Source organism: Quercus suber, unplaced genomic scaffold (genome assembly GCF_002906115.3).
Source record: "Quercus suber isolate HL8 unplaced genomic scaffold, Cork oak 2.0 scaffold_8, whole genome shotgun sequence".
Classification (NCBI taxonomy): Eukaryota; Viridiplantae; Streptophyta; class Magnoliopsida; order Fagales; family Fagaceae; genus Quercus; species Quercus suber.
In genome coordinates this window covers 1298441-1314911 of record NW_027069474.1, presented here as the reverse complement: position 1 = coordinate 1314911, position 16471 = coordinate 1298441, and positions in this window count along the sequence as shown.

The following is a 16471-nucleotide window of genomic DNA, read 5'->3' as shown; positions in this document are numbered from 1 at the left end:
CAAGTAGTTTTTCCTCAGTGTTTTGCTGCAGTTGGTCAAGCTCTTGTCAAATAAAATGATTTCTCCAAATTTCACTATATAAATTAATATAATCATTAATTATATATTTTCGAGTGTTCTGTGTTTTTATATACAGGTCGCATATGCTAGTAGGGTTCTAACTTCTAACTCTCCCATCTTCTTCATTGCATGTGAAAAATTCGTACATGTATTTGATATTTTTTTATTTTTTGTAAATATGAAAATATGTTATAACTCAACTCCTATAATAATTGTATAGAGGATGTAGATATTAGTTCAAGATGTACATGTTACATGTAGTTGCTGTTTTCTAAGTTGTACGGGAGCAAAATTACAAACTAAAAGCAACAATCTTGTCTAGAAATCTTAGGAAACATGACTGAGATTTCTCAAAGGAGCTTTCACATATATGCACCGTAGATCTTAGTCCTGATCAGTTGATATAGGAAAGGTTAATTATTTGATAATTTATATATATTTATTTATAATTCTTTGAAGCATATAGAAAGATACGTATGTGTTTGGATGCAATTTTTGGCCGAATGTTTATGCTAATTGGTTGCTGAAAGTTGGTTGAAACATATTGTACCTTGAAAAAAAAATGAATGAAAAAGTTATAGATAAATAAGTTAAATAGCTAATGCCAAAATGGAAAGGTGCTAAAAACAGATTCATATAGAAATCAACTATTCAGAGAGAGAGAAAGAGAAAGAGAGAGATGATAATGTAAGCTGTAAAAGATAACAAGAATACAATCATCTTATAAAAGATTACCAGTTAGGAATGAAGCGGACAAATTTTCTCCTTAGAACAAAAACTTAAACATTAATTTCTAATGCCTAGTTTTTGTTGATAAGAGAAGAAAATTCATCTACTTCATCACTTGTGGAAATCAGCTTATTAACATAGTTAACTATGCAAACCGTCTAAATATTGAAACATACATATTAATTCTGCTTATCACCCAGCAAGTGCTCCGAAACAAACCGCTCCCAGTGGTGCCTCCGCGCAAATTTTGGAGAATTTTTTGTTACTGAGCACAAGCTTAGATAAGCATGCATACTTAGCTTTTACGTCTATATCAAACAAAGCTGAAATGTGAAGAGATTAAACTTGTAAACCATGGATCAAGAGCTAGTTAATTAGCGAGCGAATTCATCCTCATAACCTGTGATGCACTCCTTTTCATCTTCAAAACCATTGAGAGTTCTCTTCATGGTTTCCCTTTTATATGTGGAGAAGTTTAGATGAAACCCTAAACGTTTTCACAAGCTTGGGTCTGTTTAAAAATTCTGCAGAAAAACTAGACTTGCAATTTTCGATCGGTCGAGCCTAATTCTCGATCTGTCGAGCAAGGCAGAACCACACTTCCTTTTTCTGCAATCAGCTAGACTTGAACCTTGAAACAACCACTTTTAAGCATTGCCTACAGACCTAGACTAGGCATGTTTTGTTCTCAGTTTGCCAACATAATAAAAATATGATTCTAAACATTTAAACCTAAATTTTTAGAAGCTAATAAATGTTATTCAGTAAAAATTTATAATCTTTCACTCTTGAAAAAAAAAAAATAAAGCCAACGAGGGCTTGGCTGAGTGGGTAAGGCTCGGACGCTTCGTGCAACACACCTAGGTTCGAGTTCCGCTGCCTGCAGGCTTTCATTGGTGGGTAAACTTAGTGGTGAGGTGTACGCACAAAATGTGAGGTGACTCCCACACAGAGGGTACAGAACGGGTACCGACTACGGACTCCCTCACCGAGGCCACTGGCTCCCTGCCCGAGGGTGTAATATGACCATAAAGACCCCCATTTTTCGCTTCTCAAAAAAAAAGAAAAAAGAAAAAAAATAAATAAATAAAAGAAAAGAAAAGAAAAGATCAGCACCATTGTTATCTTGATCAATAATTTCATGCATCTCTTAAGCAAAAAAATGCAAGTTCTTTCAGCTCCCCCACCTCATTTTATGACTCGGATTATTTCACTTAGAGTAAGACACATGCTAACCAATTTTGGGTGATATCTCAGCTCATATGGTCAATCAAGATAAGATCGGGATAAAAATGATAAGGAATTGGTTAGCATGTGTCTTACTCTAAGTGAAATAATCCAAGTCATAAAATGAGGTGGGGGAGTTGAAAGAACTTGCATTTTTTTGCTTAAGAGATGCATGAAATTATTGATCAAGATAACAATGATAAGGAATTGGAGGATTCAATTGAAGGATCTGTTTCCTGGTCAATATCAACCTAATATACGTCCTGAATGAAAGATTTAGCATATACTCACACAACACCCACACCACTCATCCTTCATCATGATGGGATACAATTTGGAGAGCGACTTTGTTGCTGGCTGCGTGTAGAATTTTGTCTTTTGGCTTTGATGCTTAACTACTTAGGGGTTTTATTTATTTATTTTTGTGTGTTTTTGATGTGTGCCTTGCTTCTAGGTAAGGACAAAATTATTTCATTTAAAAATTTTTAAAGGATCGAGCTATTTATTTTGGGTAAAATTTGTTGATTAAGCTTAATTGTTTTTAGTTTTACTATTGGTATTTTGTTTGTAAAGTTGTTATTTACAACTATGTGTTTTGTTGACTTTTATTCCAAGCCAAATTTGATTGTAATTATTGTTCAATCTTTTGTACCCTATATTTATTGTGGGATTTGATTGTAAGGGTTGTGTGATAGAGAGAGAAAGTGTGAAGACTTAAGCAATTGAAGCAAGGCAAACACCTTGAAAGTGTGTCTCAGCTGACCCTATAGAACTTTGGGCCTTCAATGGAATAGTGAAGAATGAGGCTTGGTGAGAACATTTGGAAGAACATTAAAGGGAAGAGCAGGAAGTTGCTGCGGACATGATTTGGGCTGATTCGGATGGGGTTTGGAATAATAATAATAATAATAATAATAATAAACGAATGAAAAATGATAATTTAAATAAAGTAGAATATTATGATGTGGGCTGTTTACAAAATGGTTAGGCATAATAGAAAAAATAGATTCTTATACCAATTTAGACAGAAACTTTTGTACAAACTGAGGAGAATGTTGATATATTTTAATTCCGTTACATACTTAATGCCATGTACAATTCCATTATTTACTTAATGCCATTTACATTTCCATCACTTATTTAATGTTATTTACATTTGTGTAATTTAAATAAGAGAAATATTACGTCTACATTATTTTCATAATACTTTCACAACAAATTATAAGTATTAAGTTGTTATTAGTCTTAAATTAAACTCACTACTATTTTTTTTTTCCTCATCAATAACAACCAATAAAACCTGTTACTTAAGATTTGTTTTGAAAGTATTATAAAAATGTTGCGAAGATAGCATTTCTCTTTTTAAATAATGTTAGTTTTCTTTTCGCGTAGAAACATGCATACATATTATTAGGCTTTAATACATGAAAAGTTTTCGGCCCTTAGTTAGGATTTGATGTGGATCTATGGCCATTCGAATTTGCATCAGTCCAAGGACCCGCGAAAGGGAAATTTAAGAATGTTTAAACCCATAATCCAAGCCATTAGACTTACGAGCCAATGAGTGCATGGTAAAAGTCCAATAATCACTATCCTTTATTATAGCCCGTGGTTAATTAGGCCTATTTGATTACATGGATCCAAGGTTCGACCAGAGGGCATGTTGACTTTTTTCCGAAGTAATGTCATTTAATATTTTTTGAGAAGATAATGTCATTTACTTAATATTTATATTTCCACCATTTATTTAACGTTATTCTCTGTGTAGACTTATGTGCGCACATACACACTTTTTTTCCTCGCCATTGTTGGTGGTTTGAATTGGGATATCTTCCCTTTCCCATCTCATGCATCTGAGGGATCGAGCAGGGTACCCCTTCCTCAAGCCTGGAATTTATCAAGGATCAGGTCTCTGTCTCCATTACATGGATACATGGGTCTCTCCTAGGAAGCATGGACATAAACACGGGTATGGATATACAACTTGACAACACAAATAATTTTTGAAAAATTATAATATAAAATTGCTGGTACGACACCAATATGACACGTTTATGACATCTTAAGTAAAGTGTTTGTACTTCTTGGGTCTTCTCTATATTATAAACAAAGGAATTACTCATATGCGTTGCTGGTGCCTTCATGGTTTCTGATGTGTCGAAGACAATAGGATGAATACTTGTCCAAAAGTTTCTAGAAGAGTTAAGTTTAAATGTTGAAGTACTTGATGGGTGCTAAAGGAATTTTGTGTACTGTGATTTTAATGATATATATATATATATATATTGTAGGGTCAGTTTTTGTAGCCCAAGCCCAAAAGATATGGGTTAAAGGCCCAGCGAACCCAGGACAATAAATTTGTAGAGAGTGGGCGAAAGAGCTAGGCTGGTTATGAAGTAAACAATGGTTAGCTAGGTTACTTGCAGTGATGATAACATGAACTAATGCTTGGACGACTTCATGAATGTATGTCCGAAGAGATGTTTTATTAAGTGAACAGTGATTACAACATTCAGAGTTATAGTAAAGCTTTTCTCTTCCTTTTTCTCTCTCTCCTCCTCCTCCCTCATTATCAGGGACCTTTCTTCTTTATATAGCATCCTCTCCGATCATCTCCATCGTCCACCTGTTCTTCATCTGCGTATCTACTCAAGTGCATGTCATGTCATGTGTCTACTTTAGTTCTTTGTGAGTGGCGGTAGCCAAGGTTACACTGTTCAGGGGTCTTCTCCACATAAATGCGGCCAGAAAAGCTGTTGCAGTGCATTAAATACGGTGGTAGTAGCTTTTCCTTTAGATATTTTTTAGTTTTAATCATCTCCGGATCCACCCAGAACTTATCATTATCATTGGGATTGTTAGGAAAATTATTCGGACATTCCACACGTTTGTTTGATCAAGGCTATTTGTGGCCGATGAGTAAGACGTCTTCGAACCAGTGATGACCTCTTCGGATGGTACTCCCCCTTTACTTCTGGGCTTCCTGCTTCAGATGGGCCGCCCCAACCACCTATTGCTCCTCGAAAATACAATAGTCCTTAACAGGGTGTCCGGAGCCCATTAAGTAGCTCTGAACTTTTTCCCCCCCCATACACACACACACACATATATATATATATATATATTTATGGGTTCAAGTTACATCTAGTATAATTTTAAGCAGTGTTAAACCACCCAATAACTTATTATAAAATTTATATTTTGAAAATTCTACCGTTGAATTACACGTTCTATATGTTCTTAACATTCATGCCAATTTTCATGTCAATTGGATGTTATTTACCATTTAATTCATAAACTCATCTTTTATGTATTATTTTAAACTACAAAAATTTAAATTTAAACAATTGATTGATAACATGACTATTAATCTTTGACCATCTTGAAATTTTGTAAGTATGGAGAATATATGAAGATAATGTAATCTAACGATAAATTTGTCAAAATTCGCATCTAATTAAAAAATATTGAGTGGTGTAACGTTGCTTAAAGTTATACTAGGTATAACTTAAACTCAACCCGTAAATATATATATATATATATATATAATATGATTGCGGAGAATAATTTCGTGACTTGAGTTCAATGGTTCATAAAAATTGTGACGGAAAGTTGCTTTTGAAGGATTATGAGACTCATGTTTGTTTCCATAAGGATCATTAATTGAAGAATTGCAACCGTTTTTTTTTTTTTTTTTTTTTTCAATATTGAAAAGGTGGTGTTTTAGAGGCGGAATTGGTGGGGAAAGACCTCAAAATTCATGGTCTTGATAGAGGTTTTTGCTGAAGGTAAATGTGGAGTCAATAACCTGCACGTGGGAAAATTTAGGCAATTTCTGTTTTATTAATTGTTAAGTGAAAATTGAAAATATATAATATATGAGACTTATAAGTGTTAGTAATTTTTAATCTTTCTTAAAATGATGTGATTATTTTCTAACAAAGTATGATTGATACAATATATTAGATTTTCTAAATTAATCTATTTATATTTGTTATTATTTGAAAGTGTTTTAAATTTTGTAATTTTTTGTTCAAGAAAACAATGTATTTACATTCAATTATTATATAGGATGAGAAATTTTATAAATCATTAATGTGTTTGGAATCTGTTTCTAAATTCTAATGCTCCTTACAAATGATTCATCTTCTATACGTCTTGAATGACATATCTGTCAATGAAGCGCATCTCCTCTTTCTACACAAACCTATCCTCCCAAAGCATCAATGAATTGGACCGAAATGAATATAATGGAGCAAAATAAACCGAACAGACCAAAGTGGACCAAATGGATTGAAGTTGACTGAAATGGACTGATTGGACCTTAGTAGACCGAACTAGACTGAAGTGGACCGAATCCGACCGAAATGAACATAATGGACAAAAATAGACCGAATGGATCGAAGTGGACCACAATGGACTGAACGGACTGAACGTGTTGATAATCTACAATCCACTGGTGGGTTTGTTATTTTTCTTGGCTACAATCTCATATTGGTCCTCCAAGGACCATTGGTGCGTTATTGCCCATTGTGCCTACTGTTTGACGTGACAATATTAGTGTCGCTCACTTATCTTATTGCGAATTCGGTTTTTTATGCACGCACTAAGCATTTAGATATAGGTATTCACTTTATAAGTGACAAGGTTACTCGCAAGGATCTTCAAGTGTGTTTATTTGTATCAAACACCAACTTGTCAACATCATGATCAAAAGGTCTTTTCTCTAATCATTTTGTTTTTTGCCATGACAAGTTGAAACTCTAGCTCATCACATGAACCTTCAACTTGCGGGGACGTATTAGATAATATGCATTGAATTTGTATTTTTGAATCGTGTATTGTTAAAGATAGTGGGTTTATAATATAGCTTTATATTATTTTATGTATTGGTCTAAAAGGTGCAATTATGTAATAAGTCATCTACACCATCCTAGACCATGTAATCTCTATATAATATATATATATATATATATATATATATATATATATGTAGAATATGGCTTGAATTAGGAGTTCGACTCCTTGTTAGATTTGGATATTAAAAGAATTTTATTCCTTTTGGGTTACTATTATTTTTAGATTTTATATTTGGTTATTTGGTTTTGTATTTGTGAGAGAGAGCTATTTCGGTTTATTTGGGATTTGGGTTTGTGAGAGTGCTTCTACACCAATTTGTATTACCCCAAATTTGATATAATGAAATTTTTTCATCGTCACCCGTGGAAGTAGGCTACTACTAAACCACGTAAATTCTTAGTGTTTTGTGTCTATTTTCTTTTGGATTAATTTTCTTCATTCCTATTGTTAGTTTGAAGATCTTTCACAAGCCTAAAATATTTTCACAATCAATCTTGGTAATTTGAGCTTCCGCTATTTTACAACAAACTAGTATTTGGATTTGTTCTCTTTGGAGATTTTGGTGATTGATTTGTGAACTTAATTATTGAGGAGAAAGATGTCAGGTGATTCCTCTGGAAAAGCTTCGGTAGAGTCTTCTGCAAAACCTTCAGTAGTTAGGACGTTGGTTTCTAATGCCAAATTTGAGGTAGAGAAGTTTGATGGAAAGAACAATTTCGGCATGTCGCAATGCGTAGTTATGGATTTCTTGATCCAACAGAAGTTGGATATTGCTTTGGAAGACAAACCTGGAGATGTTAGACGAAGATTGGGACAAGATATAGACAAGCTTGTGGCACCATCCATTTGTGTTTGGCCAAGGATCAAAAGTATTTTGTTATAAGGGATATGAAGGCTAAAGAGCTTTGGAAGATGTTAGAAGACAAGTATATGACGAAGAGTGTGGAGAACCGTCTATATTTGAAGAAAAAGCTCTTTCGTTTCTAGTATCGTGCAGGTATTTCTATGTCTGAGCATTTGAATGATTATAATAAAATACTTGCTGATTTGCAAAATTTAGAGAATGAGATTAAAGACAAAGATAAAGCTCTCTTATTGTTGAATTCATTACCTGATACTTATGATCATTTAATCAAAACACTGTTGTATGGGAAGAATGAAATTAAGTTTAATGATGTGTCTAATGCTTTGACTAATAATGAATATCGTAAAAAAGATAAGTAGGCCTACATGGACATAGGTAGTGAAGCACTGATGGTTAGAGGTAGGTTTGAATATAAGAAGTTTGGTAGAAGAGGTAGATTGTGCTCTAAGTCAAAAAGATCTACAAAGAGGAAAATTGGGAAAGATAAGTGTGCCTTCTGTCGCAATAAGGAGAATTGGAAGAAAGATTGCCCACTTTTGAAGAATAAGGACAAGAAAGATTCTAATGCTAATGTAGCTCCTAGTATTGATGAAGATTCTGATTTTGCATTGATTGGTTCATCATTTGTTTGCCATTCAAATGAATGGATCATCGATTCTGCTTGTAACTTTCATATGTGTCTGAAGAAGGAATGGTTTTACAATTTGGATGAGTCAGTACGTGGTTCAGTCCTCATAGGTAATGATGAAGCCTGTGAGATCTTTGGGATGGGTAAAATCAAGCTGAAGTTGCATGATGGAACAGTCCGCAATTTGACAGAAGTTCGATATATACCAAATTTGAAAAAGAATCTAATATCTGTTGGTTTCTTAGAATCCAAGGGATTAAGATTGCTATGGTGAATGGAACTTTGAAGGTACAATATGGTGCTTTGGTAGTGATGATGGTCACACGTCGTAGGAACATGTATTTCCTTAAAGGGAGTACTGTTGTAGGTGGAGTAGCGATTGGGGAGGTTGCTTCAGACACTATTAGACATTTGAAGCATGCCAATGATAATACATTATTTGAGAGTGCCAAGAACCACAAATTTGATGTTTGTGAACCTTGTGCTTTGGAGAAGCAAACTAAGGTCAAGTTTGGTACAATAGTTCATCATACTAAGGGTTTGCTTGATTATGTACACACTGATGTATGGGAGCCTATTAAGGTTGCTTCTTTTGGAGGTAGGAATCACGATGTTATTTTTGGTGGTGACATGATGATTAAGCCTTTGCAAAAGTTCAAGTGTTGCTTGGACTTGTTCGGTATTTGCAATTTGAATTAGCCCGTAAAGGCTTTGGTGGTGGTGACGGAGAAGTTTCATTTGTGGCGATATACACTTTGTTTTGGACTCTTATTTTGGATTTGGCACCATCTTTGAGTGGATTTGACACCATCTTTGAGTGCATTTGGTGTCCATTGGTGCATTTGGAAGTAGTTTTGGATAATTTGCACTTTTTTCTGGTTAGGCTTTGATTTGATTAAGTGCTTTGCATTTGTGGTTTGGGAGATGTCTTGTCTGTTGGGAAATTTAGACCCCGGTTGATAGATTTAACAAGTTTTAAACTCAAGTTGTTAATTAGATTTATTATGAATAAAACTTGTTAAAACAAACGAACATCAATATCATGTCAAAATCATGCAGCGGAAAAATAAGTAAGACAAGATATGATGACCTAGGAAAACCAATGAAACCAACTAGTTTCACAATAAAAAACCTGGGGGGAAACCTTCCCGAAAAGCAATCCACTATACTAAAGAGAAGTTTCAGATCTAGTACAAAACCTTTGTCCCTAGACTCTACAATCCCCATAAATGAACTTACAGCAGAAACCTTCTACCGCTTCAGAACCTCTGAACTCTTTAATATATGAACACCACCCTTTTGATGATGCACAAATCCCAGTGCATGACTAACCAATTGCGCGGATCCCAGTATGCGACTTCAATCACCAACTAGAAGAAGATTGTTGGCTGCAAAGTTCTTCACTTCATCAGCAATGAAGATCAAGAAGCACTTGGTTACAAAACCCTAAGGTGCAAAGACGCAGTAACTTCTTTCAGAGAGAATAAGGCATAGATCACCTTTTGCTTATGTTCTCCTTGTATTCTCTTATGTGACGGCTTCTAAAATAAACTTTATATAGGTCTAGGGTTGTGACAAAAGAAACCCTACACAAATACAAAAGCCTGACCCAAAAATCATATCTGAAAATTCTGATTTCCGTAACCTCAATAGATAGCAGGTGTCGAGCTTTAAACCTCCAGAACCAAGAACAGAAGTTCGATCGATCCACCAGGTGTTGAGAAGGTATCAAGGAGACATAAACTTTCTTGATCGATCCACTAAGTGTTGAGGAGGTGTCGAGATTGCAATAAGAAAAAGCTTTGAGAAGCTTGACAGATAGCTAGGTGTCGAGAAGCTATCGAGCAGGTGTCGAGCTTTAACGAATGTGCACTTCTTTAGCTTGTTTCTTGGACAGACTTGATGACTTCAACACTTGATCTTGAAACCTTATTTCTTGAAGTATTAAAAACACCTAGAACTACCCAATTATAAGTTGAGTATATTTTGTCAAAAGATTAGCCAATTATATAAAAGAATGACATATTTTCTTAACAAGTGAAACATGTATGTCCTAATAATCTCTCCATTTGACAATCCGTGACAAAACCACAACAAACAAATGATTATATGAGAGAAGTAATAAATCACTCAACTCATATTCACTTGTTGAATACAATAAAATCTATCCTAATACAAACTCTTGAAAAATTTTGCAAGAAGAGAGTTTATGGCAGGTAGACTTTGACAACCTGTATTTTTAAAACACTTTAAACAAAACTCATCAAGGCATCTTTGTGTGAAACAGAAATAATAGATTGCATACAAGTATAAGAAATATGCGTATAAAGATAATGAAGAAACAACACATGTAGAGGTAGGTGAAAGAAACATACATTAGCATATAAAGAAGATAAGCACAATGTATGTAAACAATGGTTATAAGACCCAAGGTACAAGAAGAAGGAGGTAAGCACTCCCCCTAACAAGATGAAACACAACTCCCCCTTACAAAGGAATGTATTTCTCCCCCTAACTTGTAGAATCTTAAAAAAGAAACTACAAAGTCTCCACAATTTCTCCCCCTTTTTGTCATGATTGACAAAAGGTACAGGAAGCTAGAAAACTTCACCCGAGAAACATAAAGATGATCAAGAATGATCAAGGGAGTACAAAGAATCCATATAAATGCATGAATGTAATGAAACAAGATGCTATGGATGCAAAACATGTGAAAAAAAAATCTTTCAACAAGAAAAAATGTTAAGCACATAGATCCCAAAACACACACGCACATTAAACAAGTCTAACCAATTTTATATTTCAAAAACAAGTCAAGACAGGTTAGTGAGCATACATTAACACATATAAAACCTTGTGATGGCAAAATCACATTGTACCTACACATATATCAAGAGTAGCATAGAATATTGCGTGTTGTGTGTGAAAAACATTGCAAGATTGCATAAGTGTATACATGTTATGACGATCTAAGATATGAGAAAATCACTTTAACTTACACACAATCATAACTGTTTGATGGGGACTATCACCTTCGAGGTACATCCTATAACTCTCACATCTCCTAGAATACACGCTTGTAATCATATTTAAAGCATTTTTGATATTTTTTGCTTTTTATTTTCTTTGCATATTTTCTTTTATTTAGCATATCATGCATGGACATATAAAAGAGAGAAAAAAAATACCCAACATGTTAAGCATAGACATTGCACTTTTGCTATGCCGAAGCATACAGATGTCTATGACATTGCATTTTTACTATGCCGAAACATACATGTGTCATATTATAATTGGTGGGCAACAGTGATGAGATAGTTATTTACGGCTTTCTCTTAGGATTTTCTAGTCTTACCCGTCAAAAAGAGTGATACGAGTGTTACACTCAAGAGAAAACTTAATCTCACTCATCACAAACAAGAGCCACAAAGCTCACTTACTTAGTTGTGCATAGAGATGCTCATCTAAGTTACAAATGATACAAAGTTTAGAAAACTTTGTTTTAATGGCTATTCAAGGTACACAAGTACCAAAGTACACAAAACACACACTGTTTTTATATTTTTATTTTTATTTTGAAAAAAAAATAAAAACTAAAAAATAAAACAAAATAAAATCTAAACAACCAAACAAAAACAAACAAACAACATGAAAGTAGAAAGAAAGATGCATATGCATGAAGTCATGATATAGAGGTGCAGATGCATGAATGCATGATTCCAAAAGTAGATAAGAAATCAAGCAAAGATAGTCCTACTTTAGATATAAAGAATTAAAGCAGAAGACAAACAGAAAAGACAATTAAGTCTTAGGCTCCTTTTTCACCCACATAACACGAGTCTTTGGCCGTGAAGATGAAAAGACACGTGTCCTATTATGTCTACTAAAGGACATAGAAGAATTAAGATTCTCTTGAAATTGAGTTTAAAAGCTCAAAGCTTTTAATAACTCTCCAAACAAAGGTGTAGGTCCTTGAGAGGAAATCTGTAACCATTTGGACAATTGCTTATGAATATACAATTTAAAGCAATTAGGACGAATGTGTCTAGAAACACCACAATCGTGACAAACATGAGGTCTAACAAACAATTTAGAATTAGCCAAAACAGTTTTGGATTTCATACCTTTATTACCTTTCTCAGATTGGGGCACAAAGACAATCCTTGATCCAGAAGCCGTGGAAGAGGAGGAGCTGGAGAAAACAACATATCCTAAGGTAGTCTTATCAGAATTAGGCTTTTGAGCACTCAAGACCTCATCAAGCTTTGCACTAGACATCCTCTCTATTTGAGTTCTACCTTGACTAAGCTTAACCTCAAGATTCTTGACCTTCTCTTCTAATGAAGTGTTCTCAACAATAAAAGTCTCAACTAACCTTGTAGTCTCATCCAGTTTGACTAACAGATCAACTTTTTCAATTTTTACCTCATTAAGCTCTTTTCTACAAAGATGAGAAGTCTTTTCAGATTTTATGAATTCAGTACATAGCTTATCATAGGCTTCCTAAAGGGTCATCTTTTTGGGTACTTTATCATCAGAAGAATCCTCACTGTCACTAGCACTCTCCACAATCACCTTATCGGTTGAGGCAGCAAAGGCCATAATGTGACGACATTCATCCACATACTCATTAGAAGAGTCATCCTCAGTGTCACTCCAGGTAGCAACCAACCCTTTATCTTTTGACTCCATGATCTTTTCCTTCATAAGGTAGTTTGGACACTCTATTCTCATATAACCAAAACCTTTGCACTCATGGCATTGGATGAGGGGTTTCTCATTCTTGCCCTTCCTAGAGGATTTAGGTTTCCTAGGAGGTTTCCCTTATCCTTTTTCTTAAACTGAAGAAGCTTGATAATCTCATCAGTTATGAAGGATAGATCCTCATCCTCATCTTCATCTTCATCTTCAGAGTCCTCAATCTCTTCCTCTATACCCTTAAGAACCAAGTTTTTACTCTTTCCACCTTTTCCCATTGAGCCTAATCCCATCTTATAGGTTTGAAGGTTCCCTGCAAGCTCAGTCAAAGGAATTTGATCAATGTCCTTTGCTTCTTCAATGGCAGTGATCTTGGAATGGAATCTTTCAGGTAAGGACCTAAGGATGTTTCTAACAATCTTGGATTCTGCAATACATTCTCCAAAGTTGAAGGCAGAATTCACAATATCCTTGAGTTTAGCATAGAACTCATCAATGGTCTCATCCTCCTCCATCCTTATTTCTTCAAAACTACTAGTGAGTTGTTGAAAATTCATAGTCTTTACTGCCTTGGTACCTTCATAGGTGATCTCAAGAATAGTCAATGCTTCCTTGGCAACTTCTGTGGATAATGTTTTCTTGAATTCCTCATTGATCACTCCACAAAACAAAGCATTCAAGGCACTATTGTTGAAATTTGCCACAATGATTGTTGCATCATCCCAATCCACCGGCGTTTCCTTTGGCTTAATCCAGCCAACTTCAACAGCTTGCCATACCTGTTCACCTAAAGCCTGCAAAAAGACTTTCATAGGAACTTTCCAGTACGCATAATTAGTTCCATCAAATAAAAGAGGTATAAATAAAGATTTTCCTCTATCCATGACAACAGGGGTCAATGGATCACACTCAAGAAATTAATCCAATCAGAGTGAACCTGCTTTGATACCACTTGTTGGGAAATTTAGACCTCGGTTGATAGAATTAACAAGTTTTAAACCCAAGTTGTTAATTAGATTTATTATGAATAAAACTTGTTAAAACAAACAAACATCAATATCATGTCAAAATCATGCAGCGGAAAAATAAATAAGATAAGATATGATGACCTAGGAAAACCAATAAAACCAACCAGTTTCACAATAAAAAACCTGGGGGGAAACCTTCCCGAAAAGCAATCCACTGTAGTAAAGAGAAGTTTTAGATCTAGTATAAAATATTTGTCCCTAGACTTTACAATCCCCGTAGATGAACTTATAGCAGAAACTTTCTACCACTTCAGAACCTCTGAACTCTTTAATATATGAACGCCACCCTTTTGATGATGCACGAATTCCAGCACGTGACTAACCAATTGCATGGATCCCAGTATGCGACTTCAATCACCAACTAGAAGAAGATTGTTGGCTGCAAAGTTCTTCACTTCATCAACAATGAAGATCAAGAAGCACTTGGTTACAAAACCCTAAGGCGCAAAGACGCAGTAACTTCTTTCAGAGAGAATAAGGCATAGATCACCTTTTGCTTATGTTCTCCATGTATTCTTTTATGTGACGGCCTCTAAAATAAGACTTATATAAGTCTAGGGTTGTGAGAAAAGAAACCCTACACAAATACAAAAGCCTGGCTCAAAAATCAGATCTGAAAATTCTGATTTCCGTAACCTCGATAGATAGCAGGTGTCGAGCTTTAAACCTCCAGAACCAAGAATAGAAGCTTGATCGATCCACTAGTTGTCAAGAAGGTATCAAGAAGACAGAAACTTTCTCGATCGATCCAACATGTGTCGAGGAGGTGTCGAGATTGCGATAAGAAAATGCTTTGAGAAGCTCGACAGATAGCTAGGTATCAAGAAGCTATCGAGCAGGTGTCGGGCTTTAATGAATGTGCACTTCTTCAGCTTGTTTCTTGGACAGACTTGATGACTTCAACACTTGATCTTGAAATCTTATTTCTTGAAGTATTAAAAACACATAGAACTACCCAATTACAAGTTGAGTGCATTTTGTCAAAAGATTAGCCAATTACATAAAAGAATGACATATGTTCTTAACAAGTGAAACACATATATCCTAACATTGTCAAAGTGGAGACTTGTTAAGGATTTGTATTTGGTCGTCTGCAAATGTCGTTCGTGAGGCTTGATGGAATTCAAGCCAAGGTGGAGATTTGTAGAATATGGCTTGAATTAGGAGTTCGACTCCTTGTTGGATTTGGATAATAAAGGAATTTTATTCCTTTTGAGTTACTATTATTTGAAGTTATCAAGCCCTATTAGAAGTCTTGTTTGCCACTTTATTTTGAGTTCTATTTGGAATAGAAGTGGTTTTCCTTTTGTGTGTGGAAAAGAAGTCTAGTTTTTCTTGGTTTTGGATATGCTAGCCGACTCAAGTCTCTTATATAAGTGGAGTGCTGTTACGGCAAATTTAGAGTGTGTGAGAAAAAGGCTCTCTCTTTGTTTGGTTATTTGATATTTGTAGGTTGCAATTTAGAATAGTTAGAGAGGTTTGATACCGCTTGGTTTTGGTTCTGCGATTTGGTAATTTGCTCTCTCTTGGTGCATTGCAATTTTTGGATTTGCTTTGTGGCTCTTTCTATGGTTTGTGCGCAATTGGTATTTGGTATTCATATTTAGTATTTGTGAACCTTTGGTTCTTTGGTTTGTATTTGTGAGAGAGAGCTATTTTGGTGTATTTGGGATTTGGATTTGTGAGAGTGCCTTTACACCAATTTGTATTATCCCAAATTTGATATAATGAAATTTAATCGTCATCACCCATGGATGTAGGCTATAGCCAAACTACGTAAATTCTTAGTGTTTTGTGTCTATTTTCTTTTGGATTAATTTTCTTCATTCCTATTGTTAGTTTGAAGATCTTTCACAAGCTTAAAATATTTTCACAATCAATCTTGGTAATTTGAGTTTCCACTATTTTACAACAATATATACCAAGTTTTCTAGCATTTAGTGTAAAATACACTGATAATATCAAAGATGTAGTTGTCAAACACTCTCTTCATGGAGGTTGGCTGTCAGGCCAAACCATGTATGTATTCTTTCTCTTTTATGCTTCCGCTCCCTACAATTTTCTATTTCTCCTCTAATTCCAACAGATATGCTGTACATTTTATCATGGACTTCCTCTAATACCTAAGACTGGATGTGAGTGGCATTGCTGATCAGTTGCAGCCGAAGGAACTCATTGTGAATGATCAAGAATTTATTCGGAGGCTGATGGACCTGTTTAAAATCTGCAAAAACTTGGAGAATATTGATGATCTTCACTCCAGTCTTCTAGTACTACTGGTCCCTCCTGTCCAATACGATCTTAATTTTTTACTTGAGCATGTTGTTTTTCTTTGTGAAATAAGGATGAAAGTGGCTTTATTCTAGGAATTGTTTG